Genomic DNA, 16,593 nt, shown 5'->3' with positions numbered 1-16,593 from the left:
GTTATATGGATATCACATCAAAATGTGATAAAATCATGAGAAATAAGTGATGTGATATCTGGAAACATCCAGATCCAGTGAAAACAGCTCTCTGTTGGTGACTTTGGCAGTCATGTTGCTTTCTTACCTGTCGTCACTATGAAGACAACTTCGTGTTACATTTTCGCCCTCGGTTAATGTGCTAGTTGACGACCGCTCAAAAAAAAAAAAGAAAAGAAAAGAAAGAAAGCTGACGTGTAGGCTCGCCACACATTTTCATACATTCCACTTTTATATAACGACGAAACAGAATGTGTGCGTTTCCCCTCCCTTCTATGACAAAAAATCTTAAGAACAATTTGTTACTTATGCGCCCCCCCACCCTCTCTGTCTTCCAACCCCTCCCGCTGAAAATTATGAACACTGAGCCGCACTCACATTCTTGCGCACGGCCAAGCGAGGAGGCGCCTCCGCTCTCGTCCTGGGCCAATGGCGCGCGCACTCCCCTTATCATACTTATCCCTGGCTGGCCAATGGGCGCCTCGAACACAGGCTCACATGACGCCTTTCTGTGCGCTCCCTGTCCTCTCAGCGCTCAATCCCAGCGAGTGCAGGCATCACTGAAGACCTGACACCGGCGGAATCGGACGTTCGCCGTCCTCGGCGGGACGCACCAGGTGTTGTGTTATGCAAACTTCACTGCCATCCGATGACGCTGTCACATCCCGTCGACGAGAATGACCCCTGGCTTTGTCTGAGGAGCACACTTGGCCGTCTCCAAAACGCAGAGTCACAGGGGCAAGACAATAACGCCCAGAAGTTATAGAAATGAATTGTAAGTATCGACAAAATTTTACTTCCCGTCTTCTATTCGCTTTAAAAAAATACGATGATAACAATCCTGAAACTATTTTATTTTCTGTTTGTAGCCGACTTTGCTTTTTCTTGATTAAATTTTTGTTGTTTTTAGGATTTGCGATTGCATGTGCCACTTTTGCGCCGTTTTCTTTCTGTCCCTTTCTTTTGGTTTCCAAGCAGAATTAAATACATATTTTTTAAACCACTTCATAGTCTTATTTGACTTTACCTGATGCTCGGATGGTGTTTGACTTCGCTTATATTTCTCCTCTTTTGACGTTCTTTGCGCAGTCTGTGAATTTGCTCATTGTGAATGTGGGGCTGTCTCAGCGCAGGGCCATAGCATGAAATATAGATAAAAAGCACAGGGTAAACCCGCTGACCCCGGGCAGGCAGGCAGACAGACTGTGCAACCGGTCCGCACGGCTCAATGAGGACAATCGGGGGTGAGAGAGGGGAGGGAGAGCAGCAGAAGAAATAAATGGAGTACTTGAAGCGCACTGAAACAGCGCTGCACTTCACTTCAGCCCGCGGGGCAGGATAAGGGTGGATCTTCAGTAACGTGTTTTGTCTGTTCAAATGTGATTAAACAAAGAAAAAATATTTTAAAAAGTACTTAAAAAAAGGTAAATAATTATTGAAGAGGCTTTTTCTACTTAAATTCCAGCAAATTGAATTTCACATTCTGAGGTCACATCACTCATTGAACCCTTTTATTGATTGGAAATTAGGGGTGCTGGGGTCAGGTGGGGGTGCAACATTTATGTACAGGCAGGAGTCAAAGCAAAAAAAAAAAACAAACCCAAAAAGGTGCCTTCAGATTGTTTTTTGTGCTTTACGCCAAGGCAGGGGAAGGGAGGGAGAGAGTAGGGGACCGGGGCCATTTGATGTTTTCAAAAGGTTTCAGATGGCTTTAATTAGGACCTATAAAAATCTGTCTGCCCCGTTCTCTAAGGTAGCGCTGTGGAGTACCAGAAGGGAGGGGAACTGGCAGAGGAAGAAAAAAAAAAAGAAAGAAAGAAAAGCAAACCGACACAGAAAGTCGCTTCAGCAAAGGATCGTCTAATCAAATTTTTATAACCCTCCTCTTTTCTTCTCCCTGCTTCCCTCCCTTGCCTCCCGCCCTCCCTTCCTTGATGCTGGTGGTATGTAGGCAGCCCTCTTTGTCTGGCTGCTGTGTTATCCCCCCCCCCCTCCATCCCCTACCCTCCACCCTCCACCAACCTCAAACTAACTATTGCCTACAGTTGGTCCGACCCCAGACACCTGAAGGCTAGACATAATGATCAAGAGAAGTTCCAGTCTGTCTGGAGCACAGCCAGCGGTGTTTAGGTTTTCTTCTTTTTCTCCTCCTCCTTTTTTTTCTTCTTCTGCTGGCGCTTCTTTTGCTTGCTCCTCATCCACAATCAGCTCACGCTATGTTTGAGAGTTTGCGTTGGTGTCTGTGTGTGTGTGTGGCTGGAGTTATGTTGGTTTTTTGCTGCTGTCACTGTGTAGCATAAATGGATATTGGATTGACTGTGGGTGACTAACGGAGTTGCAGTCTCCGCGCTAAGGAGACATCAAAGACTTTTTCTGTGTTCTATTATATATATGTGTGTGTGTGTGTGTGTGTGTGTGTGTGTGTGTGTGTGTGTGTGTGTGTGTGTGTCTTTAGCTATGCACCTATGTATATAAGGAGCAAGATTTCGGCTATGTTGATTGGTGAACATCCGGAAGTTTAAGTTCAAATAAGTTATATCACCTGGCTCTTTTAAAATTCATTACATCGATCGTGCTCGATCGCTGTTTTTCTGTACCACCCAGAGGAATTCTGATGCAAAGCAACATTTATTATTAATGAACAGGAACTGGGTCCTTTGATGTTAAAACAACAAACATAACATATAATTTCTGCATGATTATTCTATTTTTACCATCTCAAGGGCTTCAGACGAGGCTGCGAGACGTTGTTCATGGTTTCAGTTCTGTTGACTCGGTTGTCTAGTCACCGAGGTTATGACGAGGTAGCATCTGAAGTCTAGCAACATGAAATGCATAACTCCAATTAGAAGTTGGTGGAAGATATTTCAATATCTCTATATCTTTGACACAGTCATTTATGGAAGTGTCTTCCTTTTGCACGTCTTTGTTTTGTCGATGTGCGGTGGTTAGGGATTATATGGCGCGGTTTATAGCTGGATAATGAGCTAGCTCGCTTTATGGAAAATGGCTGGTTGAAGTCTTTGTTGGGCATCAGTGGAGATTGTGGTTGAATGCGGCACTTTTGAGTTGTTTTTCCCATTTTTGATGAAGTTGTTTGTGAGAACATTATCCTTTTTAGCAGCTGGACTGGCTCTAACAGCAATGTAATCTCCCCAAATGTGACATTTTGAGGAGCAAGTGCCTGTAAAATGTACACACAGTTTTCAGCTGAAATCCTGCTACTTGTCTGTGTGTGTGTTTTCTGAAAGCCGACTGTGTATTGTGGAATCAAGAAGATTGAGGTTGCCTCTTCTTTCGCCACCAGCCTTTTTGAAGAGGGAAGTAATAAAAAGCTCAATGGGTGCAACAGGCTGTTCTTCCCGCCCTCGTTTTGAAGCTGTCTACCTGGAGATGAATAGGAGGCCCTTTGTAATGAAGGGGGAGAAGAGAACATTTTATTGAAGGCTCTGGATGCAGGAGGATGCACTATTGCTTGTAGATGGTGTATTTGTGTCAGGTTTCACAGTTGTACTGCCCACCAAACAATGATTTATTGACTTATGAATAATTATTATTTAAGATTCTTCACGGGGGTACAATTTCCTCGACATATCAACATGATGATCACGACTGATGGAAATCTATTAAGCTCCAAGTAGGTGAAAGGAGTATTATGTAAACATTATCAAATGATTTAGTTAAATCCTGCTTGAGCACCTTACCTGACAATGACGCCGGAGAACCACAAAGCCACAGAGTTTTCGGTAACCACCTTTATGTGTGAAGGAGTGAAGTCACAGTCAAAAATGGCGGAGTCATTCAATTACCGGCGTCCCCTTTCCTGGGAAAAGTCCCGAGCTGCGAAGAGGTTAATTGTTTTCGAATCTCCATCTGAGGGGAGAAAATGGGTGAACGGGAGGGATAATTGAGCTGCTGATAGTTGAGTGGGTTATGGATTACTGTGCTTTTCTACAGCAGAAAAAGGGAGGCGACCAGGAGGGGAAGGGGGGAGAAAGAAAAGGGAAGGAAGCGGTGTGAAAGGCCCGTGTTATGCGATGCAGCCGCAGGGGTCGTCTGGCCCTTCTTGGGAAGAGGAGAACTTCAATCCTGTTTAACCCGTGAGGTGACCCTTGGCCCCTCGCATACTCCCGCCTGCACCAGGTGCAAGCCCTCACTGCTGGCAGCTCATGCACACACTGCAAACTAATTTTTCACACACTCTGCAAGCACTGGGGGAGAAGCCATATGAAAATGTGGATCCCTTTTCACCTTTCCACCCCCCCAAGCTTCTTTTTCTTCATGCCATTCTATTGTCAGGGGTTAAAGTTACAACCAGGATGGGAGGGGGGTAGCTAGAGCCCATCTTTCTTTCTCCTCTTGTAAAATGTGTTATAACTAAGAAAACGGGAGCCAAGATGATTCGACGTGATGTAATAATCACAAGAGTGTTAATCAGAGGGATGTCATGTATAATTACTGCGGTGTTTGATAACACCGCAGCAACCACCTCGGGCCATTAGCGAAAGTTTCCTGTTATTATTAATGGGCGTTAATAAAATACAAGAAAACCAGCATGGAGCAAGCCCTTTGCATGGCCCACTGGTTACAACACTGTAAGGTTAACGAACCAATTTACATACTTCCAGCTACCGTCTGGGTGAAGTGACAAGGCAGACGCTCCCTACTCTGTGCTGTTGCGTTATGATGTTCAATATGGAGGAATGTGTCAAGTCTGAGTCTGTTTCTTGATTGTGAAGTGAAAATCAGTGCTGTAGAATCTGAGGTGGCTGCTTTTGTTGTACGTGTTTAATTTTATTTGAACCCATTTACACATAGCTGAGCAAATGTTGTCAATTGTACCCCCAATCTCTTCTCTTTTGGAGGGGAAAAAACAAAACGGTGTGAGTGGTGTCTTCTTGGCTTCAGGCAATGAGAGTCTTGACAGGGGCGAGCCGCAAAAATCACTAAAGATGATGCTGGAGACTGGGAGGAAAAGAGGATTAGTATCTGTCCACCGTTCTACTACTTTCATCTGGGCGATCACATTACAAATAGAGCCTTCTCCAAGCACAGGAACAAAATGAGGTCTGTTGGTGATCAATAAAGCAGTGTGAAAGCAGAGGGATGTTATTAAAAAAAAAAGAAATCAAAGGCTCTGGCTGGCATGGCCATCATCTCGACCAGTCTGCTGGAATCAGATAAGGGAATGGGGCCTTGCAGGATGGGATGTTTGGCCCCTGGGCAGCTTGAGATGACGAATATCCCTGCCACCGGCACCCATTGCAGACTGATTCCATCTGCAAATGGGCAAAATCAAAATGTTTTAGGATCTTTCTGGCGTCTCTAAGATATTGTAATTGTGAAAGAAAGGCCGTAGGTAAAGATGAGTAAATAGGGACCCAGTATTTAATCCCAGTGCTGGATGTTCGGGAGAAACTACGCAGTTATTGCTGTAACTCCGCTATTGTCCTCCATTGGATGATGGCTTTTTACCTCATGCTTCACTTACATGATTTAAAGAATATATAATCACGGCTGTTTTCCGATGACAGTGTGTCAGAGCTGGTGCGAGTGTTCGTCTCAGATTAGCTCTTTGTGCCACGAGGAGAGAGGATAGGCAGGGTGTGGGGTGGCGGAGCGGGGCACAATACCTCCACAATCCCAGTTGAAAGAAATCATTTGCACAATTTTATGAAAGCGGTATTTGTCCGGTTGGATGGTTCTATCAAAGCCCAACAGCCACGGTGGAACGTGATTTTTTTTTAAAATGACATGGTGAGCTACAAAGCCGGCAACATGTCGGGTTACAGTCATTTCTCAGCTGAACGCTCTCCAGGTAAATGCAGATAATGCGCTCTCGAGTTTCTCTTTCTCTTTCTTTAAGAAGTCTCATTTCTACAGATGGCTCTGAGCTGACACCGTAGCTGCCAGAGCTTCTGTTCTCAGAGCTAAGCTTGCACAAAATTTATGTAGTGAAGATGAAAAGACATCATGGCTACACACTCTACGCCTGTAAATTAATCCCTGGAAAAACTAACTTGGAAAAGCAATGAGTTTCTTGTTCTTACAGTATTATCAAAGCCCTTTCCCCCCCCTGTACTCACGCCACAGATGCTCTTTATCTAAAACACTTCACAGTCTCACTTTTAAGACTTTTCAGTTTGAATAAGATGGTAGTAAACTTTCATGAGAAAGGTAAGTGTGCAGCAGATGTAACTAGATGAAGCGTGTCATTTCTTTGGAATTTGTTGTTCACTTGCAGTCATAAAAGATGACTGGCTTCTGCCCCTGTTTGTCTTCAGTTTCAGAACCCCCCTCCCCATCCCCAACCCACCTCCCTGCAGCATTTCCTGGTGACTCACTTCTCTTCGAGCCATTTATGCTTACAAACTTTGTGAGGATGAACCACGCAATTCTTGCGTTTTATTGTCCACGAGGGACCATTGGGCATAATGAAGTTCTGTTTCCCAGCTTGAGTTTGGGAGGCTCATGATTACAAATGCTCCTCTCATTGTCTCCCATCATCTCCTCCCTAATTGAAGACAATATAACGAGACAATGGGGTCTCGCTCATCACTCTGCGTCAATGGCATGCTCTATGGAACGTGCCAGTCTGTTAAAAGCGCGGTAGTGGAGGTGGGCGGCACACATGTGGATGGATACTTGAATGCGCATGAGCTTGTTTAATTTGGACCAAGAAGAAGATGGACAATTAAACTACAGCTCCCAGTGGGGCTGTTCATTTTGGTCAGCTTCCCCACGTCATGGCTGCCTGCCCTTGTAAACGCTCCTGGATGTGTCTGGGTTCATGCCTTGGGAGGGGGGAGTTGGGTTTGTGGGCGGGAAGGTCTGTCTCTGGAGGGTTGTCTCAGACGATTAGGACAGCCAAGTGAAGAGAGTCCCTGAGAGCCTGGCCCCCTTCACCTCCCTAATATACTCTGAATAAGTTTGTCTATACCGTGCGTTTGTTGTGGTGATGGAGGCGGGTGGGGGTCGTGTCTGGCCATGGTTTAGTAGTGTTTGTCATCTGCCCCCTTGAGGCCTCTATCGGCTTCTTTGTCTGAGTGTCAGACGTGCAATGTCAAACGCACAATGTGCCTGTGCAATCAGGGCGTATTGGGTTAGGACGTGACACTGGAATTCATCTTCTTTTTTTCAGTGTTGACAAAAGTCAACTTACTATTTCTCCCATTAGTTGTTTTTTTTTTCTTAATATACAATTTTATGCTTACTTTATGGACAAAAATCCACAATTCACCCAAATACTGATATAAAACCACTTCATAACAGCTGCCGCGTCAGATTTTTTCCCCCCTCCATTCTTTACTTACATAACGCATTTTTAATGTATTTCTGTAAATGACTTGCAAGACATAGATATAAAGGGACTACGAGGATATTCTCAGAATATTATCAGTTAGAAGCATATTGTTATGAGTAAACAGTTGGCTTTGTTATGAGTCACTGAAGATAAAAAGGGAAAAAAATTGCTATGTTAAAGTGGTGCACGGTTCGGAAAAATCCCTCAAAAAAACATGATGAAACCAAAATTCTTCGCTAATCTATGAATGCTGAAATCAACCAACTCTTTACGGCTTTTTTTTGCCCCTACTAATTTGAACAATAAGGTGTTATGCTTTTTTTTCCCCTTTTCCCCACCACTCTTAATCTTGATTTTATGTGTGGTTTCTTGAAAAGCCAACTGAGAGATGAAGGAGAGCTGATGCAAGCCTAGTTGACGCTGTTGTTTCGGTAACTTTTAGAATTTGCGGTATTCGAAAAAGATAAATTGAAAAGTCTCGATTCATAAAAAAGCAATCTGTGTTATGCCTAAAAGCATTAGCAGAATTTCCTTTGAATCGAGGCTTAACACTCGCTTCATAGCTGTTCATACAAACAGTCCTATTGTTTGGTGGCTACACAAATAATCTGGAGACCAGTTTAGTGGTCTCAAAGGTGTCTCTATGGTTTCACACAGTGCATCTCTGTATGAAATTTGGAAGAAAGATTCATTCATCTCAGCACAATGACTAACATAGAGGGCACTGAGTCCCAGCCAAATATCACAAGTTACATTGAAAACAAACAAAATGGCCTTGCTGTATACTGAGGAGACAAAACGTCCCAATGACTGATAACAGCTCTGCAGGATTTGGGCGCTGTGGGAGAAATGGCCTCTGTGGCTTTGCATTCAAGTCATTTGGCCATTTGGAGCACCAGGAAATGACACGCATTCCTCATTCCCAGTACCAAAATAAACTCAAATCTAGCTTCCTGCTATTTGTACACAATTACTTTTTCAAATTTCATTGATAATGACTTTGTTAGAAAATGTGAAATTGATGCAAAACACTGGTCTTGTGATTAAGAGTTATTATTTCCAGACAGCTTTCTACCATAACATAATGTTCTGCAATATATATAGTTGCATGGTTCAGTAGTAAACTGATATAAATGGTTGTACAAATCTACTGTATCTTAATAGAGTGACAGAAGATGCTCAACATTGAACAAAAGCAATCATGCTGACTGTGGGAAACGTTTTGGTTTTCTAACGTAAAGCCTGCTACTCGGTCTGACTCAACACGGGACCCTGCAATGACTAATCACATGACAACTTAACGTTGCTTCAAATGTGCACGTTGTAAGAGTGTACCTTCCTGCTCTGCAGATGAGTAAATGCATCAGGAGTTTTGATGACACCCAGCAAGCTGTTCTTGATCACTTTAGCCAATGCAAGCTTTACACAAGTGGCAGTTTTAGGCATCTCTTCCGTTTGTGTGCATTTGACAGAAAAAAAAGCTTAAAAATCTGCCTAACCTGATTTTGGAAGCTTGAACATTTTACACTTTATTTGACTGCGCCTTAAGGTGTATTAAACCCATTTTGCAATATGATTTTTTATATCTATAACAGGGTGTAAATAAACACAACAGTGGCAATTAAGGTGTGTGTTTCTGAGCAGTTATGTGTTTGTGTGTAACTGTTATCTAGGGCTCAAACTGACCAATAGGGAGATTTTCTTTGGCGCTCCTCCTGTATCCCCCTGAAGATGAGGGAGAAGAGTTGTGATACCAAAAAGCTGCTATTTATTCTGTGTAATCTGACATACATGTTAGACCTCCAAAATCAGATATCCCTCCAGGCTCTTGAAGTGATGAGAAAATAATGCAATTTATTAGAATAATGCTTACACAAAAACAAATGTAATAACTCCTTTGTTTATTTCCTTCCCTCTAACTTTTTTTCCCATTGGAGGTAGAAGAAGGCAAATCCAGTGTTGATGATCTCTGTGTGGGCAGGAAGCCTTGAAGGTTTGCATCATGTCTGCCACGTTCTACCCGAGGGCATTCCAGCTTTCTTACACGCTGAAATTTGCACACACACAAACGCACGACGCTTGCGCACGCAAGCTACCGTTTTCCCTCACAGCGCAGCAGGAGTCTGTCTTCATCTGTCCTATTGATTAATGAAGCAGGCGCAGCGGGTGTCGGAGAGAGGCAGGAGCCTAGATCAAGGCTGTGAGCTGCATCACTGGCATAGTCACGCCACACAAGTGCACGCGCACAGGCGCTCGTACGCACACATTAGCGCGCACTTTCGCTGTCTCTGTCATGTTCTCTCTGTGTCTGTCACAGCAGACACCGTAGACACAGGCGGCCGTGACACACATGCATACTGAGAGACATGACACACTTGTCATTATAGCTCACAGATACGCCACACACAAATTCGCTCACACACACTCGCTCAATGAATTAACGTGGCTTGGCTGTGCCGGTCGCCTAAGCTGGAAAGGCGTTTTCTATAAACATAATGTTTGTAGATTAGTTGGGGTTAATGATCCACAGCCTGTGTGTGTGTGTGCGCACATGTGGGTTTTTGGCTAAGTGTAAAAGGTACTGCTCTACTGTGCTGTCTCCCTCACTTCCAAATGAGACATCCCCCAGGCACCATTACAAGAGCAGTATTTATGCTATTAGGAAACTGGGTTTGCAGCTCCAGCAGTGGTACCAGAATGAAACGGCTAAAATTATGTCTCAACTAACCTCACTGGGCAGGGCCACTATTTTCTTTGCATAAATGAGAAATTGCGCATTGTGTACTTAGAGGCTATTTTTAAAAATGCCCTGTTGGAATATCATGCGCATTATTTCTTAGCTGCATAAATGCAAAAGCCAAGGAACAGAGCCGTTTTTCTTCTTACCCGCAAGCATTGGTTCATTCAGAGTAGAAATAAAGATCACAACTTCTCTTTTCTATTTTTACTTTGTGTTTTAAAATTAGCCTCACTGTTCAAACCAGAAATAGACCTTTTGTAAAGGCTTTCTGTAAATTGGGATTGGTGGATTCACTGAGGGTGTGGTCCCTTCCAGCCAACCTTCCTTTTTTCTCACAAATGGTCTCTTCTGCAATGCCGAATGGACAGATGAATAAGAGCAAATGACTGTCAGGCCCCTACAAATTTTTTTATTTACGTCCCCCCCCCCCCCTTCCCAAACCTGCGCTTATCCGCCTTCGCTCCCTCCCCTTTCTCTTCCCTGGCGTTCCTGTTGAGGCATGCCTCCATCCCGGCCAACCAGCATCATTCAGGTCAGGGTGAGGGGGCAAAAAGAGACGAGGGGAGGAGGACAAACAAAGGAGCACTGTTACTGCCATACTAGAGAGCCGACACCAGACTGGAGGGGTGTGGTTGGAGGGGTACAGACGGAGAGAGAGAGAGTGTGACTGAGGAGGTTTATCATTAAGAAAAGAGATTAAAATGAATGGGAGGGGAGCAGGGGTGTCTGCTCTGTTCACAGTAATAAAGAGGACAAGCAGTGCCAGTCTTTTTTTTTCTACACACACATTTGGCACAACCTTAGCTGTGTGTGTTTGTGTGTGAGTGAGTGAGAGACAGTGTGATAGGGGAGGGATGGGGGTGCATTGTTTTCTGGCTATTGTACAATATTTGCTTAACCCTCATGTTTTATCTGTGCAGCTGCATGCTACAAATGAGATGCAGAAAAGAGTGTGTGCATGTGCACAATAGTGGCTGTCACAGCTGTTAGCAATTTCATCACACACATGCACGCAAACAGATTTTTTTTTTTTACAATGCTTGTATAAGTAGTACAGCTTAAAAAAATCTAAATGTAACAATTGCAGGTCAAACAAGTCAAGCCGAGGAGAGGAAAGATGAAATAGACAAAGTTAGACAAACTGTTAGTGGCTAAAACGATCGTCATTGTCATCATCATTGCATGGCTCTTCTCTTCCACTGGTTGCCAGTCAGTGTTTCCTGACCCCAACTTGAACCTCATTTCCATTTGCACTGATCTTTCTGCTGAGTTCAGTATATCTCTTTTCTTCTGGGTTTTTCTTTTGTTCGGTTACTCAACACTTTGGAATTCCACATCACAAAACATATCTCGACTTCAAACAGTTGCAGTTTTTAGGTCGTGAACTGAACCGATTTCTAATCACTTATCTTGTTCTTTAAATTCGCTGTATGCCATGAGTAAGAAAATGCTTACAGATAACTCAATTACACGCGAAAGCTGGTACTCCATAAGGCCCGTCTGCTTTGTGGAGAGTTTTATTTATTTATGGGTTTTGGGATTTTTTTTGAGTAGGCTCCATTCCAGTGAAACAGTTTCTTAACTGTTCGTATGCACTTTGTTTTTCTTCTTTTGCTCCGTCAGGTCGGGAAAAGAGCTGGAACGAGAAGAGGGGTGCTCACAGCGTTAGCCATCGATGCAGAGTGAAGGAGCGGGTAGAGGAGCAAAAAAGACAAGTGAAAGAGGTAAGGGAGCTCACTTTACTCTGGAGGGGGGTTATATATTGTCTTGTCTTTGTATCTGTTACCTTTTCATTCAGTTGCCTGAGTCAGCTGTGCACCTGGGGTGAGTTTGATGTTTGCATGTTTTTGTGAGTTGTTTGAATGTGTCTGTTGTATGTATGTATGTGCGTGCATGTGTCCCTGGTGTCAGACCCCAGCCATCATTTGAAGAACACATCATCCTGTCTGAGTCATCAACTGCCTCCCGATCTTCATTCCCGTCTTTATCTTTTTTTCCTCTAATGATCGTTGCTCTCTGCTGATGAGAAACCCACCAGCACATCTGTGTATACTGATATTTATTTTAGGAATGAATCTCTCAGAAAAGTAGAAACTTCCTGAAAATGTTGTTTGTACCTATTAATAGTAAAAAAAAAAAGTATTTTCTTAAAATTCTACAACTATTTAAAAATCAATGTCTATTTGTATGAAGGAACCATTTCGATCCGCACTGAAGAAAGGTTTCGTGGAATTACAAAGCCTCTTGCGCTGCATTTCCATTTCACGCCGTGCAGATTTGACTCTTTCTCTTCAGCGGCCATTAGACTAAACAGTCCTCTTTTCAGGGATGCCACCTTCGCCGTCTTAACTGCGTTTCAGCTGTTCCCGAAGTGAGCAGCCTCTCGGAGAGTAATCTTCTCACCCTCTCTGTGTGAGGCTGAAGGCAGCACTAAATCATTTGCCACCATGCAGTCATGGACAGAATGGCTGCCACCATGCACAGATAGGGGGATGGTTAGAGAGGAGAGGCGCCGAGAGGAAAAAGAAAATGTTGTTTTTCTCAGTTCTTGCCATCCTCTCTTCTGATGAGACTCTCTCTTCTCTTCTACATCAGCCTTCCACCCAGACTTTACAATAGCAATGTGTGAATTGTCTTCCAGTATTTATGTATCTAGTCCATTTTTTTCTTATTATTTTTAGAAAGGGAAGATCCATATTACTTGAGATGTATATGAGGATTTTTACCCGCCACTATTGGTACTATTACATTTACTGTCCTTGATTTCATTTATCTTTTCGGTAATTGGTTGAATTGGAGGGAACTGAACCTGGAAATCTTCTGGAATTGGGGGTTCATGTGTGTACCCTTCCAATAAAAAACTGTTTCTCCACTCATCATATTGCCTTGTCCAGCAAAGGGATCACCATTTTAACATTACCTATCAAAAAGGTTCCTTACAAAAGGCAAAAAATTCAATTCAGAATTCTTCACTTCATTTCACGTCAGCCTGATCCACCTTCTCTCTGATCTCTCTCTTAGTTGCTCTTACCTATTTCTCCTAACTCCTTTTGGTTCTTTCCTTGTTGAATTGTGTCACTTGTGTAGCTCTTCCATTCGAGCTCACACTGCTGCTCTGACCTGATCTATTTTCTACAACCACCACCATTTTAAAGGACAGGATATGATGATGAGGATAATTTTGAAAGCTATTAGTTCGAATAGTTAAGGGGGGTAGAGCGTTGGTTTAAATAAATGGGAAGCTTTCCTCCAAGCGGTCGTCGGAATTCCAACAGTAATCAGTTGTAATTATTGCGCTTCCTTACTTTTTACATGTCTGTCCAAATCACTCCAGCTGGACCAGAACAAAGTGCTTTAAAATGGAAGTGGTTTTGAAGCTGTTTCAAGAAGGAACATTATTCTTCTGATGGATGTGCTACGCATTAACCATCTGGGATTTTGAGGGAAACGCCATTGTTTTAGGTTACTGGTCAAATGATGCAAGGAAGAAAGAGAGGAAAAAGGTGAAGGATGTTTTAAGCAAATATCCAGACATGCCACAACCCCCCCCCCCCCCCCCCCCCCCCCCCCCCCCCCCCCCCCCGCCACAGTGCTCTTTTTTTCTTTCCTACCAAGTGTGTCTGCCCTCTGCTTCTGTGGAATAGGACCTTTCAGGAGCAGCCGAGTCTATCTAAGCTGGCTTTAAAAGCCGCAGGACAAGCACCAGCATGGTTCTCTGTCAGTGTCCATTTGTGTATAAGGAGGTGGGCTGCCACATTGTGTCACAAGGTTTCATATTTCAAATATATGAACGAGAGAATGACGGCCAAATGAGTCACTCCGTCATGTCATATTGATTCAACGCAGGACTCTGGGACAGAGCGAGTAATTGTCAGTTTCACACTCACGCAAAATAATCATCACATGATGGACAATAGTTTGCAGCAGTGCGGGGAGGTGAGGGGCTTGGACACACTGCGTCGGAGGCGACCATGAAAGCCTAACAGACAAGTGTCGAAAATGGGACCATTTTTATCCACACAAAGAACTCCTCAAAACAACTTGCTCTTTTTTTAAAACCATAGACACCCCGTCACCAATAAAACGTAATACGAGGAGAATTCTGAGGATTCGAATGAGAGCCTTTATTGAGTTTTAATGGAGAATGCTGTTTCAAAATGGATGGATGGATGAAAGATTGATTGGGGGGTGATGATCAGGCAGAAATGGATAAAAATTAAAACAAAAGAGGGTGAGAAGATGGAACAAGAAACAAGACAGGAAGAGGTTGCTGGAGAAATGTCAAAGCAAGCATGGAGAGTCCAAAAGTAGACAAGAAGTAAAGAACTGGGGGGGGGGGTGTCCGGGGGCAATGCGGCAGTGCCTCTAATGTCTTTATAAGGTCATAAAATACTCCACTTCCTGGCCTCTCTAATTGTGAAGAATGGGATGGAGGTGGAGGGGAAGTCTCAACTCTACCTGCCTACTAAATGAGTCCCCTAAATCTGCTCTTGGCCTTGGGAGGTTTCTATAGGATTGCTATGCCAGCAACATGGATGCAGAGGGGGATGATTTCTGAGAAAGTCTATGTTCTGATAGTCTTTATTGCTCTTCTCTTTAAGATTAAGATAGAGAAAGACAATGTAGAGAAATGCAAAGGAAGAAAGAGTGAGTAAAGTACTGCAGCCTGTTTTAATGATCTTTGGAGATGCGTTGAAAGGAGGGTTCGAAGAAAAATCCAAACAACTGAGAGTAAGAATGTAATGTACTTACATACAGTTTTTCAGAGAGAGAGAAAAAGAAAAAACCTTGTGAAGTAAGAGTGAGAAAGAACATAGAGGTGGAGAGGCAGAAGATTTTATTAACTCTGCAGGGATAGACTGTAATGGCTATACTCCCCAAAGTAGCTGTAATGCTGAACTCTTAAAAATGTGAGAAGTTGCTCTTACCATCGCTGGAAACGAAAACATTTTCATTTCATAAACTGTTTGTCTAAGGGACCCTGACCCAACCTCTAACCCACAAATGAGCACAGTAATGAACAGAACCTTCACTGCAGAAGAAAAGTTAGTTATTTTACAGTCTAGTGAAAGGTACAAACTAAACTTATCCCCAGATAAGCTCAGTTGTTCTTGAAATTGGGAGCCATTAATATCACTGTTTGTTTTGAAGGGAGATGGCATACATTTGAAAATAGCACCAGCTTTGGAGCATGAATAAGGAAAAGATATATATATTATATATAGCTTTTATTTTGGTAAAAGCTGTATATCTACAATGTACATGTAGATATGTAATATTTAGGGAAGCCAGATGTTGACATATGTGATGTAAATTAGGGTTGAAAGACAAAAGCTATATTCACAGATTGAAATAAAAACAGAATCTTACACAGTCACAAGCTATGTATGTTTTTTTAGTGTAATTTGTATATCACTAACAGCCTGCTATCATGTGTCACTGCTGTGTTACCCACTGCCATTGAAAAGAATTTAAACTCTGCTATATAACAATCCTTCACCATCACCACACATTTGAATCTTGTGGCTTTCCCTTTTCCGTTAATGCAGCCCATATACTTGATATTTGAAATGAATGGTAATTTCAGGCATTGTGAATTTGTTTTTCAAAATGTAAAATTCCAGTCTTAATCTCTGTCTTTTGTGAGTGACTTATGAGTTTCTAAGCCGTGCGCCCAACTTTTTGCTTATTATCACGTGGGTATGGATCGGGGAGGGGGGTTGTATTGTGACTAAACTTGCTACACTACAGGAGCTGTATAACGGTTGCCTTTTTTGTTACTGGGGTTTTATCAGTGGGTGAGAGAATAAAATGGAGTCAAAGGCAACCCCCTAAGCTTTTCATAATGCGTTCCGAGAGGAGACAAAGGCCCGTATTCACTGCTGGGTGTCGATAAGACCTATCATTAGGCTGCCATTGGAGGTATTACTGACACACACAAACACACTTGCACACATATACGGAGTGCAGCAGGGCGCTTACTTCTGCACCCTTTCTCTCTTCTTTTTTTCCCCTTTTTTTTTTCTTAAAAACACACACATAAATATTCCTATGCGTGCCAGAAGTTAAAGAGGCAGCCGGGCTCACGGTGAACCGAATAAAGGCAGACGAGTGGACCCCTGCTGCTTCCCCATTGCAGCTGAATTCACTCACATGGAGGGGACATCCACTCGGCTAGACGTTGCGCAGCTGTAATTTTGTACATCTAGTAGCAAATGCTAAAAAATATTTTTTTTAAAATGTATATATTTTGTAATAAATCTATCTAAGCTTTATATGCTCTAAAAAGAAATATATGCCATTACATTTATAAAAATTGGAGAAAACCAAATTAAATAACAATAATGTGTTATTTTTATTTATAAAGCTTGTTTAAAAAATGACTTACAAAGGGCCAAACCACCTTTAGTCCTCTGATGCAATATTTAATTTTCAAAAAGCACGATCAAAATAACTTGCAGCTTTTTTCACTGATTATTAATGCTCTTCTGCTCTATGTGCAGCCCCCCCC

At 42.8% G+C, this 16,593-nt stretch overlaps 1 long non-coding RNA gene across 1 annotated transcript in view; it reads left to right on the top strand.

Annotated features, from left to right (window-relative positions):
- Nucleotides 1–541: 541 nt before the first annotated feature.
- The window catches only part of LOC102310926, a 23,322-nt gene continuing 7,270 nt past the window's right edge, over nt 542–16,593 (top strand). The window contains exons 1-2 of the long non-coding RNA XR_315681.2: nt 542–814; nt 11,706–11,806. This is a non-coding gene — a long non-coding RNA (uncharacterized LOC102310926). The remainder of the gene's footprint in view (nt 815–11,705; nt 11,807–16,593) is intronic.

Source organism: Haplochromis burtoni, unplaced genomic scaffold, assembly GCF_018398535.1.
Source record: "Haplochromis burtoni strain Fernald_Lab_line unplaced genomic scaffold, NCSU_Asbu1 Contig_5, whole genome shotgun sequence".
Lineage (NCBI taxonomy): Eukaryota > Metazoa > Chordata > Actinopteri > Cichliformes > Cichlidae > Haplochromis > Haplochromis burtoni.
The sequence above is the reverse complement of the archived record's forward strand: the minus strand, read 5'-3'. Positions and strand labels throughout refer to the sequence as shown.